This window comes from Myodes glareolus, chromosome 8 (assembly GCF_982192425.1).
Source record: "Myodes glareolus chromosome 8, mMyoGla1.1, whole genome shotgun sequence".
Classification (NCBI taxonomy): domain Eukaryota; kingdom Metazoa; phylum Chordata; class Mammalia; order Rodentia; family Cricetidae; genus Myodes; species Myodes glareolus.
In genome coordinates, this window is record NC_142033.1 from 24634201 (window position 1) to 24650046 (window position 15846).

Consider the following 15846-nt stretch of genomic DNA (forward strand, 5'->3'; position numbering starts at 1 on the left):
ATACAGCTTGAGGTTTAATATAATGCCTTGTGGTTTAATATATTTCATTAGACTTCTGTCCTTGTATTCATTTTTAAGATGCATTTTCTGTCATTTTTTATTCAAGAGAACTATGTGAGTTGGAAAAATATTTTAATTCATAATTTATTATGTTGAGGTATTAAGTAAAATTTGAGGGTAAAAACAAAAAAATCAATAAATTATTTTAGGAAATATTTATTGATATACAGGTTCGTACATAATCATTCTATGATATGGTTATGTAACAATGTAAGGAGTAGCAAAGTGGCAACTTAAGCAGTAATATCATATGTAGAAAAGACTCATATAGAATATTCAGTATGCATTTTAAAGAACAAAATATGTAACAAGGAACAATTAGTTAATACAATCAAAATATGCAAACATGTTTGGGGAATTTCTTTATAATGTGTTGATGAGAAGCATATACAATGAGGACCATAATTATTGGAAAACTATTTACTATCTAAGTTGTTTTGGGAAGGCAAGTTCTGATGTTTTGCCTTATAGACATTAGGTTTGAATATGTTGAAAGGAATGAATCGGGCATTCCACCAAGATCCAAGAACAAACAAAGTAAGGGATGTTCCCGTAGCTTTCCTGGATTCATTGTTCTAGCACTAACTTGAGAGTGAAAGTCTCTGTCACTGTGGGCCAATGTTTTTGTAAAATACAAAATTTCTTAAGCATTTATGTTTTAAACCATGAAATTTTTTTCAACCATCAGATGTGATAGTACATGCCTTTAAACCCTGCCTATAAGGTTAATGAACTTGTGACTCTAAAGTTTAAGCCACAGTGAGCTACATTGTAAGAAAGTAGAGAAAAATTAATTTTTATCTAATTATATAATCTATGCAGATAATTACTCTGGTTATTCACATAATATTTCTGGGTTATTTCTACTCTATGTCCATTTATTTAGAGCTAGTATAATCTTAGGAGAAAGCACATATCACATTAAGCCAGTAATTGGAATACTAAACTTCAAAATGTCAGAAGTTCAGACAAGGAAGAATAGTAATTAAAGAAGAAGACTTTTGAAAGTGACTTAAAAATAAGAAGAATTTGTACAGTATTTGAGAAATACCCAACTGGCAAAAGTGTGATCACATTTAATAAGATTTCAGTTTTATGAACAGCTGTTAATTAATTTTTCACACTCATAGTTCTAATATTTAGGAGGCTATATTACAATATATTATACTAAACAATAAAATAACCTTATTCATACAGTGCTTTTTATGTAAATATTAAAGACTATTTTCTAGATTTTTTTTATTTGTACTATATTATAAAATTTTGACTGTTTTCAGTTTTTATAAATTGTTCTATTATATAAGAAAAATATTAAGGAACCATTTCAACTCTATGTTAAGTTAATATGTTTTCAAAAATTATTATTTATTGGTTTATGACTTTAAACTCAAAATTTAAAATAGATATTACACATGCTTCCTTAAATATATAATAAAAAATAATTTTATGCATGCAAATCCACTAACTTCACAGCTTACAAACTTTATATTCTGATACTAAATTAACTTCTTATCATGCCTTCATGCCTTGGAGTTTAAAATTCAAATTTCTAATGTCATAAATAAGTAAATGAATAAATAAACTATTCCTCATAGAAAACGATGTTTCTAAACGGAAAAAAATCTTTTTTTAATCTTAACTCATTAGAATGCTTACTGTGCAACAGATTTTCATTATAATATCTCTATACACTCATATAGTATATTTTTAAAATAATACTTCTCTATTAGTATTTATTTCACTCCTACTTTTCCCTAAGTGTCTCTTGTTGTGGGACACCTGTTTAGACTATGTGAAGATGTGTCACTGTCATTGGTTTAATTAAAAGCTGAATGGCCAATACTATGTAGGAGAGGTTATGGGGGGAACTTCCAGGCAGAGAGAAGAATTCAGACATAATCCAAGTGCCAGGATTGGGCAGATGGTCCAGAGCTTAAACGCACAGGCTGTTCTTCCAGAGGTCCTAGCAGAAAGACATTTGTGCAGGTAGAACACTGTATTTGTAATACATAAATAAATCTTTAAAGAAAGAATCTATGTGCTTGAAAAACACCAGGAAGATACAGAGAGAGTTGGACATATAGAATAAAAGACAGTTAAAGAACCACATGACAAAATGTAGATTAATAGAAGCAGGTTAATTTGAGTTATAAGAACTAGATGGGCACAAACTTATGCTAAGGCCAAGTTTTCATAGTTAATAACAAATCTTGGTATCACTATCATGGAGTTGGTGGTTCCACAGTCCTACTACAGTCTCTCTTTTAGTTTCTTCCCTTTGCTTCCTTCCCTCCCTCCCTCCTTCCTTCCCTCCCTCCCTCCCTTCCTCCTTCCCTCTCTCCCTCCTACACAACCATACCCTTCTTCCTTCTCCCCTGCCCCTCTCTCTTTCTCTCACACACATATATTAAACAGCACACATGACTTTTATGCTTCTGGGATTGACTTATTTCACAAATATATTGATCCTTAATTCCATTCGTTTTCTGCAAATTTCATATTATGTTTTGCCAAGTAAATTTCAGTGTGTATGTACCACATTTTCTTCATTGGTGCAATGGTCAATGAGAATCTAGAGTAATTCTACTACTTGGTTATTGGGAATAAAGTTACAATAAATGTGAATGTGCAGGACACTCTTTACCCTTTGGAGTAAGCATGCATAAATGCTGTATGTGGTAGTTATGACTGCTGCTCTCTCTCTTTCCATGTATGTATGTATGTATGCATCTATCTATCTATCTATCTATCTATCTATCTATCTATCTATCTATCTATCTATCTATAATGGTGAATCAATCCCACACGAGTTAGGTTTTAAAGGGGTATTTATTTTGGGAAGTAAAACTTACATACACATAAACCGATGATGTCCACGTGGATAACTGCATCCACAGAAAGCTTGGGAAAGACTAGAGTAAAGCATTTCGGTTTTCAGCGGTGGCAGGAAAAAAATTCTTCTCACTGCTTCACTTCTGACAAGCGAAATTTCCACCTTTATTATAATGGACAGGTGTATTTTCTCACTTCCATGCCTATTATTACATACTGTTTATTCCCTTTTCTTTCCAACACCGTCTTCGTGGATTTTATTTTCGTGTGTTTATGTGTGTGTGTGTTACTAATGCCCAATGCTGTTCTCATACCCTGTTAACACTCCTTTGCTGTTATGGCTGCATTGTAGCAAATACTGCTCTCCAAATGCTTCTCACATTATTTTTTTGTGATGTCTTCATTTATCCACATTCCTCACATACATATTTCAGATTCTGAAAAAAAATTCATGCATTATTCACCCTTATTTTCACATGCTTAGGCTTGGTTATTCAAAGACACAAGTTCAATATATAAAGACTTGTTCTTTACAAACAAATTTCTGAAACAAATTATACTATTCCTGGTGATCATGCTGTCATTTGTCCTTGACAAAAAGCAACATGGAAAATAGAAATTGCTTTTTGCCTGATACTAAAGTTTCTGTATAAAAACATAGGCGGGCTTGCTATGAGAGAATGGGGTTTGTGCTTGTGAGAGAATGGACACGCATGAGTTCACCTAACATAATAAAATACACTTTATGTCAATGTAATTCATAATTGCTTTTTAGATAACGTCAATTGCTTTCAGATTTTCTTTCTTAAAGTCTCCACATGCCTTTCGAACGTTCAAAGATAAAAATAGTAACATTATACATGTGTGGTGTGGAGAAGTCTAAAATTAAAAAGCCAACACTGGAACATTTGTTTTGTATTCCTCTTTATCAAATTAGCTACACATTTGCTTTCCTAAATTAGAGGGAGATGCAGACATTATGTTTGTCAGCTGTTTATGGCATTCCATCGCGGTATAATAATAATCAGGTTTTTCTGGAGCCAGCTAATAAGCAAGCTCCAGTAAATAACTTTTTAAGTACTTTATGCTTTACTAATGGACAGAGAGCTACAAACAGCACTAGGAAATTTTCCGTTTTTCCTCTTCTTTGTTTTTGCTTGCAAACTGTAATTATAGGCAAAATGTACTTTCAGAGAATCATTCCATTTCCAAAAAGAAAATGTGATCTATCTAATGTACTGAATGGTTAAGAATAAAATTTCCTAATCTTTCTCTAAATTCTTAATTACACCTCTTTTTGCCTATTTTTGTTTATTTGTTTGTTGTGTTTTTAGTTTCTACAAGATAGGGTTTCTCTTTGTAGCCCCGGCTGTTCTGGAACTTTCTCTGTAGAATAGGCTAGCCTTGAACTCAGAGATTCACCTGCCTCTGCCTCCATAGGACTGTTAGTAGGGTGATAGCACCATCACCATGTAGTCTTCTTTATACAGTGTATAATGCTCATCTACAGTGTATGTAATTGCATAAAATAAGCTTTTATTTATTTATTTATTTTGTTTTCAAGATAGGTTTCTCCGTAGCTTTGGAGCCTGTTTACGAACCACATCTTGTTGACCATGCTTGCCTAGAAGTCACAGAGATCTGCCTGCCTCTGCCTCCCAAGTGCCAGGATTAAAGGCATGCACCACCTCCACTGGGCTTAAATTTTATTTTATTTTTTTACTTTATTTATTTATTTTTTTGTGTTTTCTCGAGACAGGGTTTCTCTGTAGCTTTGGAGCCTGTCCTGGAACTAGCTCTTGTAGACCAGGCTGGCCTCGAACTCACAGAGATCCTCCTGCCTCTGCCTCCCGAGTGCCAGGATTTAAGACATGTGCCACCACTGCCCAACTGGGCTTAAATTTTAAATTACATTTATGTGTCTGTTTATTTTGTATGTGTAGTAATATATACATTTGCACACGTTTACCGTGGTATGACAGTGGAGGTCATAGGACAAGTTTTGAGTCAGCTTTCTTTATACAATAGATGAGTCCTGGGGATTGAACTCAGGTTGTCATCAGGTTTAGCTATGACTGCAAGTGCATTTACCTGCTGAGCCTTCATTCTCGTTACTGAAAGATGTGTCATACAATCATATCTAATCTTTTCAAAAATTGCACACTCTTCTACATAAGGGGTTGAGTTTTACTGCAGAATTATAAAATGTTGAATAACTTAGTTTTTCGTTTGAGGGTTATTGATTCTTATTTACATATGAGAACAATTTTGATTACCTCTGATTCGGAAATAAATACATGTGATTTGAAAGTAAAAAAATTAGAATATTTTACTAGATTAAGAATAAGGATGTTTCACTATTTTTTTCCTTGAGTACAAAATTTAATTTTAATTAAATTTAATTTAAATTTAATCTGCCGGGTTCTCTGGCAAAAAGAGCATATGGCAAAGCCAGACCTGCTGACCTTTCCCTGGGGCTGAGCAGGATGGTGCCCTCCCTGCCCTCCCCGCCCCCTTGGCCACCTGGGAGAAACACAACCACTGAGTCAGGAGTCCGTCAAAGCAGAATCTTTTTTGATGACATCAAGCAAAAACTGTGATGGGGGTTGAGAAGCTTAGGATGCGTTGAGGCAGAGTAAGGAACAAGGGCCAATAATATTCTGCCACGCTAGCAGTCTAGGTCGGGTTGCCAGAGACAGGTCTCCAAACTCTGTCTAGGCTCAGGAAGTTACACTAGGCCTCATGCCAATTCAAGGTAGGCTCAGGAAATTAAACTGGCCTCATTCCCGGGCCTCACGATGCCCAACATCTCCCCCTTTTGTTTTTGTCATGACAGTGGAAGACTGTCTTAGGTCATCTCCCACATGGAGATCTTACCCCAACTGAGTACCATGTATCTCACTTATGAAGAAGTCATTGAGTGTTATGTACCTCATTTATGAAGAACCCCCTCCATGACCTGCCTTATGTTGTCCCAACCTGAGTGAGATCTTACCCATCACTGCTCAATTGGAAGGTGGAGAAGGGGCTTTTATATGAGGATTACTAGTCCCACACTCATACGCGGGACCCATACTCCTCAGTGGCCGGCCTATGATAGTATCCCTTGATATGATGCAATTCAACTGCCTCCAATATTTGGTAAATAAATTGTGTGATCTTATTGAACAAACCAGGCCCAACAGGTGAATAAGGAAAAGGAAGGGTTCAAGAAGGAGAAGGAAGCAGGGTAAAAATCTATAAGCCCATCCACAGGGGACTGTCCCGAAGGTCTCTCATCTCTTCTCTAGGTCTCATCAGGATAAGTGACAGCATCCATGTCTTCGGATGTTTCTGGGAGAAAAGCACTCCTCAGGGGTGCGACACTCCCTGTAAACATCATTATCATTATCCCTTTGTTGGGGTAAATTGGGGTAAATATTTAAGATCTCTAGCCAGCACCAAATTCAATTCAAATGGTTGATTATCTTTCAGCACTATTTTTTTTAACTGAAAAGAACATTAAAAAACCCATCAAATATTCTTAATCTATTACTGTTTCTAAGTTACTAAGGGAAAAAAGGAAAAAAAAATCAGATTTTAAAACATGACCTGGAGCAGTTACCGTTAAGATCCTGATGTACACAACAAAGAGGAAGAGAGTTAATGTAACACCGTATTAACAATAGTAGTAGTAATAGTAGTAGCTTAAAGTTGGACTCTACTCAGAAGTGATTTTTCTAACAAATTCCTGTTTTATTTACATTTTGTTTCTGTAATTCAGCATACAGTCTCAAAAACAATGCATAAGTCAAAACACAGGGAAAGCAATCACTATTAATTCATTGACTGTAGATTGCATTTCAAGAAATAATTTGAAAACAGTAATACTCTTCTAAATTGAAAAGCCTATAAAGTATTAAAAAACTGGTTATAAACACTTATCTCTATAAAGAATTGACATTTTAACATATTTTTCTATATAAAATTTTCTTTTCTGGAATTTCATTAAAGGTATAGGCAGAAGAACTTTAAAAATTGATAAAATGCAAGCTATTTTTACAGAAGAAATACCTCTGGGTATTTGTCACTAACTGAAAGTATATATAATTGGTTATACTATATATATATGTATAATACATATGTATATTATACATATAAAGTATGTATAATTTTTATAGGTAATAAGTGAACAAAATATGTGAAGGCATATGCTTCCAATATTTAAAAAGTCAAAATAGTTTTCTTTAAAATAGAACCAGTCTTTAAAATGTAAATATGTATAATGTTGATAAAATACTTTCCACATAGCATCTTTTACGTATTTTTCCTATAAAAATTCTTAGCTTGTGGAATTTTAATTGATTTATTTTTTCTAGGTGTTAATTGCTATCTAAGTATTAGATGGAAGAGATTTGGATGACTGGAAAGAGGATATGGTTATAAATGTGGAGAGATCTGACAATTGGTGGTTACAGTGTGTATGGTCAGATGAACTGTCTGTGGCAGAGAGACAGCCTGATGGTGTTGATATTGCTGGGAAAGAAGAATGCTTCAGTAAAGAGATAATAGTAGGAAAAAAGAATTCTTACTTTTATAATGGCTATATTTTGAATTGTATTTTTATATAAATGAAAATATTTTTAGATTTTTTTCATTATACGTAAAATGAACGGCGGGCTGCTTTCCACTGCCCGCCCACCTAGCTTTACCCAAAATAATTACACGAAAACTGTATTTATTCAAACACTGCCTGGCCCATTATCTGTAGCCTCTTATTGGCTAACTCTTACACATTGATCTAACCTATTTCTAATAAATTGTATATCACCATGAGGTCGTGGCTTACCGGGAAGATTTTAACCCACGTCCATCTCGGAGAGGAGAGCCATGGCATCTGCCTCACTGCCTTCTTCCTCCCATCATTCTGTTCTGCTTATTCTGCCTATCTAATTTTCTGTCCTATCAAAGGGCCAAGGCAGTTTCTTTATTAACCAATGAAAGTAACACATAGACAGATGATCCTCCTCCATCAATTATATACCTTGTAAGCTTAAGGATCTATGTCTTATATCATTTCCATACACAACATAATATAGCTTCTAAATTCCTTCTATCTTATGTCTTAGAAACCTTTCCTTGCTTCCTTGTCCATAACTCAAAAAGTAAGTTGAAATAAAGCTGGTGTGTCTGAGTGAGTGTGTATGTGTGTGTGTGTGTGTGTGTTTCTGGGGACGATAGGGGATAGTCATCCTCAGCCCTGCTCTATGACTTGGGATCCATGCTTAGCAACTGTCTCTGTTGTTTGGCCTTCCTCAGCCACAAACCATGATGACATCCATTCTTTTCTATAGATTAAAACAAATAAATCTGCTGATACTCACTGGTTAAAGCTTCATGTGAATACATTATTCAGTAACATGTTTTCATTAAAATTTTAAGTCACTTTTATTCTGTACTGTGCTATATATACATAATATATGATTAGGAAATAGATACCAGAATCTCTATTATTTTGTTTCCTCAATATGATAAAATGGTCGAATATTCAATTAACTCCACTAATATATCTCTTGATATTTATGTTATTTTTTATTCAAAATAGCATGATAGAGAGTCATTATTTATCCTTTGAATTGTCTACAGCTCACTATACATTTAATTTTAAACTATAGAATAAATATCTCTTACTACTGCTTTGATTGTTATAAATTCTAAGTCAAAACCTACAGTTTTGTAATGGTTTTTGTTACTAATTACACATCTCTATATGTCAGGCTTGTACATATGGTTCATGGGAACTCAGTGTTTTGTTATACACAGCATTTCCAGCTCTTGTCCACAGGGATCCTTTCTTACCCAGTATTCTCCATTCCATATTCCTTCTGATTTCTTCACCTCAAGTGTCCCACAGACCTGTCACACACACACATGGGTTGGTTTTTTTCTTTTTTTCACAACTGGATTTAGACACTTGATCTTGAGTTGGCTGTATTGTTTGGTGAGCTTTAGAACATTGGCCTTACTAGAGAAAGCATATTAGAGGAAGTTGACTTTCAAATTTCTTAACTCATTTTGCTTCTAATTAACTTCTCTGGTTCAAGATTAAGGTTAAGGGTGTGGTCTCTCAACTTCCCACTCCTGTCCCCATGTCTCCTACTTGCTACCATGTCTCTCACCATGAAGGACTCTTTTTTTCCTCTGGAAACAGAAGTTAAAAAAACAACTCTTTCTTCCATATTTTAATTTTGGTCATTCTGTTTATAAGAGCAATGAAGAAGTAACTGAAACATTTAATTTGCTTAAAATCATGTTGCACAGTTGCATCTATTTTTTTCCAGCAAATTGCAGGATTATGATTTTACAGCTCAAAATATCCCATTGAATGTATGAATCACATTTTTATTATTCATTATCTGTTGATTGGCATCTAGGCTGAGTTTATTTCTATACTATTGTGAATTGAACAGTGTGATAAATATGTAATAAATATGGGCATGTACTTATCTCTGTAGTAGAATGTTGCATTATTTACTATATGCCTAATAATGGTATAAGTGGATAATAAGTGGATAATAATTCTCTTTTATTGTTTTTAGAAGACTTTTAGCTAATTTTCCTAGAAACTGGAATTTAATCTCCCTCCTTCTCTATGAAGATTTGTCTTTACTCGTATTTTTTATTCAGGTTTTTTCACTACTGTTTTCTTGATAGTGACTGCTACCACTGGAATGAAATGAAATCTCAAAGTAATTTTAATTTAGCATAATTTGCATTTCTCTGCTTTCCAGTTTTGTACAACACTTTATTTTAGTTTTATTTTTAGCCACGTTCTAACCGCGTACCCTGGTTGTCCTGAATCACTATAAAGAGCACACTGGGCTCTAGATCTCCCTGTCTCTACCCCCTGAGTACTGTATGAAAACCACTCCTGACTGTGTTATTACATTTCTTTTTGTAAATTATCACTTGTAGTTCTTTCTGCCAGCTGTCTATTTTCTCATGGGTTCATTTGTTGGTTGGCAGCTTTCTTTGATGATTAATGTTTTCAGCTTTTCAAATGATATAGATATTTCCCCTTTGCTTGAAGGCAATGATTTTTGACCATTTTATAGGCTGTCTATTTATGCTGTTGATGGTTTCTTTTCCATAATGAAGTTTTTATTTCGTATATTATACTTCAACAACTTTTGGGACCATATCCTATACTATTGTGATTCTATTCTTATTTGTCTTTGACTGCAACTTGGTCTCAAAATGTCTCTCTCCTCTATGTATTGTTTAGAAGTTGTGCTGCTTCTTGTTGTAAATTAAGTTCTCTGATCCATTGAACTGATATTTTGTGCACAATGAGAGAAATGGGTCTACTTTTAACCTTTTGAATATATACATTCTTCATTGCCAGCATCATTAGCTGAAAATAATCTATGATCTCAAATGCATACTTCGACAACTTATCAAACCTTAGGTTTCTGGAGTTGAAAGTATTCATCTCTGTCTGTGCTTTCTTCTATTTCATTGGTTTGTCAAACTGTTTTGTGCCAGCATCGTGGTATCCTGATCACTATGGTTATCTAGTGTAGTTTAAGTAATTTGATGTCTCTGTCTATTGCATTCTTCTCAGAATTGTTTTCTCTCTTTCACATGCACCCTCTGTCTCTCTCTGTCTCTGTCTCTGTCTCTGTCTCTCTCTCTCTTTCTGTGTGTGTGTGTGTGTATATATAGGACTTGTTTTCTGGTAATTCTGAGAATGATTTCATTGGATTACATTGATTCTAGAGTTTTACTTTAGTAGTATAATGTTTTTACAACCTTGACTCTCACCATTCAGGATTATATATCAATCATATAGTATCTTAAATATCTTCTTCAGTTTCTTTTAAAGATTTACAAAATTTTCATTGTAAGAAATTTTACCTTCTTGGTGAGTTTTATTCCTGGATATTGTTTACAAATAAACATAAGTGTTCTCATAGATGAGTAATGCAGAGTCATTTTGAAGTAGGAAGACACTGTAAACCTGCTTGGATAGACATAATGATAGCACAATGTATATTTAGCCAGAGGAGTAATACTAAAGAGACAATATATGACCCAATTCATGGCACAGCAATGTGACCAAAAACCTCCTTTTGCAATTATGAAATGAAACAAACAATGTTGTAAACAATAAAAAATCCATCCTAACTTTATTTTTCTATATAACAAAAGGACAGAAGTAAGGAAAATACAAGAATATGAATTTTATGGGCCCAGTGGACATTGTTATGCAATGTTCCTGAATACAGATGTTATATAAGTATCTGTTCATACTCTGAAGCTTATAGCCTCTAGGCAAGACCGAGTGGCCTTTGAGGATAGGGTCAAGAACTATTTGCAGAAGTGTGAACTACTTGCTATGTATCACAGATTCTTGTTCTTTCTCAGGATACGAGATTGATGCTGTAGCCTCTCTGTTGGAATGAGAGGAAGAATGGATGTAACATCTTTCTGAAAAAAGATGCTTTTGTAAGACTTTCCCAAACCATGACTGTCAAAACTTATGCATTTTATTGTGTTGAACTTTAAAATTATTTTACACCTGATTGATTATCAAGGAATATACTCCAGGCAGAAACTGAGCAGGAATGAGTGGACAGAAGAAGATTCAAGCTCAATTAATTTTCCCAAGCAAAAGAAATCTGTTCAGGAGAGAGAGTTCTCAAAAGGAACATGGTGGGGGAATAAATTATGAATATTGTGGTTAATAGGCTGCTATTCTGCCTGGAGACTGAATGGTTAATAGAAGCAAGCACTGACACTTAGTATATGAAATACTTTTGAGAAGCAACCATGTGTGGAGATCCTTCATCAGAAAAAAAAAAAAACATTGTCATTGTCAAGGCAGTTAAAATAGAAGATCAGCAGCAAATGATAAGCGGTGCCTACCCAAGGTGTCCACACTGAAACCTTGTGAGTGCAGGCAACATTGGCAGGCAATTGTAATTCTTCTCTAACTACCTAGAGCACTGGTCACTTTATATGGGGCAAAGATCTGTGGGTTGGCACTGTCTTCTGAGTCTGTGAGATGGCTCATATTAAAGAACGATATTGTATTTGAGAAGAAGAAAATGGATGGAAGGTAAAGTTTATCTGACATTGCAATATTCCCAATTAATATTAGGTTCATCAGAACTGTTAAGAAGCTTTAACAATATTTCCATGACTTGCATGGATTTTCTGGCTACTAGCGCCAGTCAACTTAGAGAGTCACATAATGCATGGACTCTTATTCTTACTCTTCCATGTAACTGGTGATACATGGAGATAGCGATATATGTACCACTGTTAAGAAAGATCAAGAGAGCCAGATTGACAAAGGAAGAGATTGGTCTAAAGGGATTTGTTCAGGTGATAATGCAATTTGAAAATTTTCAGCATCTGTAACCTTAAATCTACAGACATTAGATTGGAAAGACTAAAGCGGAAGTAGTAGAAACATCACTCCCAGTGTCTGTGTATGTGCTGACATGCATCCGTCAATGTTCAAGAACGAGTGTATAGCTCGAGAACCAAGACTGCTGTGCAGGTTAGAGCACAGAGTTTTTCTCTACTCTGCCCTAATGTTCTATCTAGGCTTTCTGCAGTGTGAATTTTGCCAGCCTAAACAGGCCTGGGAGCTAGTTTCCTTTGTCAACTTGCAAAGAGCTCTTCCGGGATTTACTGGTTGCTTGGAGAATCACTGTAGGCTTTATTAGTGTCACTTAATGTTTGCTCAGTTCAGCCAACCTTCCTCTCACCCAATTAAAAATTGCTTGTTGCACACTGATTTCATGTAGGAAATATCAACAGCTAATTTTCAAGACAATGAAAAGAATTAAGTTGAATTCCTTTGTGGGCGTTTTGCAGTTTCAATGTTCCTTTCCTTTGATTTCTCAGAATAATTGCTCTTTGCTCAGAGCTGTTTATATTAGTGTTTTATATCTGTATTCAAGCCTCAAAGTCAATAGGTTTAAAGTAAAAGATGTGATTAAAAAAAAAACTTGAAACTGTCAGCACCTTTTTCACTTTATTTGACGGGTAAGGAAGAATGCAGTCTTTTACCTCAGGCTTTTACCCAATCAGAAGGCTCTTTCTGTGGTTGTGTGTGTGTGTGTGTGTGTGTGTGTGTGTGCGCGTAAATGTGTTTGTGAGGGGATTACTTTTATGAGTTTTCCTTATACCAGGTTGAACTTCATCTATCTAAATAATTAAAGGTGACTTTGAACTCCTGAGTCTTTTGACTATCTCACCATGACTGAATTTTGTGTATGATGGGAACTCTAGCTGATACAAAATATTATACACTGAATTATTTTGAATAAAGATTTTTTCACGTTGAAAAAGTAATTTCAAATTTCAAATTCTTACATCAAAATTAGTACAAATCATCTGTAAAATTATACTGTTTTATATATATATATATATTAAGATGAAAATATAAAGTAAGCCTCTGACATATAAATATAAATTATGTATAGATGCATAGTACAGTGCATAGGTAGGTTTTTGACTCTAATATGTTTTTCTACAAATGCTTTTTTATATTTTGACTATTGCATTCTTCTCAATGGCAAAAGTTGATAGTCATAGCTATCAACAACTTGGATCACCTAGTTGATTTGCATTTCACTTATTCATACAAAAGCCAAATGCATATTTTTAGCACACTATGTGTAGAGATGGGTCTTTCCTCTCTCAAAAGTGTGAGATTTTCTATCTGAAATGGAAACCTTTTTATAAAATTTTTTTATCTGCAAATTTGAGAAACAAATCTCCAAAACACTTGAGAATGGAACTATAAAACATTTTCTTACAACATGACATTTTGTTAACTTACTTTCTTTTCTGAACATCTATAATAATTACAGTTAACTATAATCTCTTGACAACCTTCTTTAGCAACAATCATCAAAGGAAATTCTGTAAAAAAAGTATATTGTTAGAGCTAGAAGCATAATTATTGAGTAATTTATGACAAGGAAATATATTAGCAACATCTAAAAAAATAAAATATCTTTGTTGTTAAATATTTGAATTGCTGAAAGTTTAATTGAATTGCTTGTGTGTATGTGTGTGTGTGTATGTGTTTGTTCACGTGTGCGTGTATGTGAACTTGTAACCACATACATATATATAGTCAGGATCTAATTATAGAACTTGTTCTCACAGAAGTTGGATGTATTACAGTGGTAGAGAGAAAAGGACAACAAGCATTTTCATAGAAGGTGGTACACGCCAATAATCCCAGCACTTAAGAGGCAGAGGTAGGGAGAGAAAAATAATGTATGGTGAGGATAAAAATAACTGCATTCCAGAGTCAACTGACAATTTCTGTCAATAACCCAAAGTGCATACCAATGTAAAATATTAATTTCTGTATCATATACCCCCATTTAAATGAAAACAAACATTTATAAATGATTTTTTAAATGAATTTGAGTGCAGTTTTCTTCAAAATGCTTCTTACTGTTTGGTAGGTAAATTGTTTTTAGGGTTCATGGAGACCTTTCAAGGAGGTATTGTTGTATCAAATCATATTAGCTTGGAAGGAATCAACAAGTTCTTCTGTGGAAACAAAAGCAGAAACTCTTTTTCAAACTAACATTTTCTTAGACTCAATTTTGAGATCAGGATATATTTATACATGCATACATACATACATACATACATACATATATATTGGTTTAAGCTTAGCAGCCCCTAGAATCAAACGTCTCTCTGCAGTCCAAAATTAAAAAATAATAATAATATGCATAATCTAGACACTTGTGTATTTTTCATCTTTACGTGGCTTATTTTTATCTTTACTATTTCTTATTTTTTTGGTTTTTTGAGGCAGCTTTTCTCTGTAACTTTGAGCCTGTCCTGTAACTAACTCTTGTAGGCCAGGCTGACCTTGAACTCACTAAGGTCCGCCTGCCTCTGCCTCCCGAGTGCTGGGATTAAAGACGTGCACCACCACGGGCCAACTACTATTACTTTTTAATATTTATTTTATTATCTTTACTTCTTTAAACTATGCCTATATGTTCTTTCTTTAATTGCTTATACCCATTTTCTATTTTTGTCTTAAACCTACATATGTTTCTTAAGAACACTGTGACTCATTTAAAGAACTTTTATGTCTGAATTTGTCCTACTGTGTGTCTGTAATCCTTTCTTGATCACTGTTGTAAACTATTAAGTGAGTGAGTCTTGTACCAGAAAATCGCTTTGACTGTTGGTTCCACCCTGCTTGGTTTTCCAACATGGCAGAGGGTCGTTTACTGTCAATTCTGGCAGCCAAGATGGGTATTTTATCATTGTGCGCCTGCGCGCGCACACACACACACATACACACATTGTGTGTGTATATAATTATATAAAAAGTATAAAGACAATAATTTAAAATTAAAAATCATAAAAGACAGAGTATCAACTAAAACCAATAGGTAATTGCAGTGAAAATACAATTTTTTCATAGCTTCTACATTTATTGAATATCATTCATATTTTATTGGCATCTGACACTATGGATAAAGTTCTGCTTTTATCCTAAGTTCTATGTTTGTGTCTTCCAGTAAGGAAGCTAGACTTTAAGTACATAGTTCACTTTCATCAAACAAGATTTAGAAGGATTGAGAGTTTTCCTTTCTTGTAACAACTGTTCTCTAAATTCACAGTGTTTTCAACAACTGGCTAAAATACAGGGCTCTCTTCAGGTCTTCAGCCTGACTAGTAAAAAAGTTTTTTATTCATGTGCTTCAAGCAAATTGCTGTGTAGCTTGCAGGCTTTGAACAATCTCACCCAAATGCAAAGAGAGCAAAATAAGTCTTTTCCTCCTATTAGGCTAAGCTTCTTTGTGTTCTTAACATAAACCTTATCTTTGCCATTTATCCTTTGCTTAATCTCTCTCTGGGAATTTCTGATGTATCGATCACTTTATACTTTTTAACTATTCTTAGAAGAGAAGG

At 34.2% G+C, this 15846-nt stretch overlaps 1 protein-coding gene across 1 annotated transcript in view; it reads left to right on the top strand.

Moving 5' to 3' along the window:
- Tecrl (trans-2,3-enoyl-CoA reductase like) overlaps window positions 1-15846 on the top strand; it is a 77769-nt gene that overhangs the window by 13485 nt on the left and 48438 nt on the right. The gene's annotated exons all lie outside the window — the stretch shown is intronic.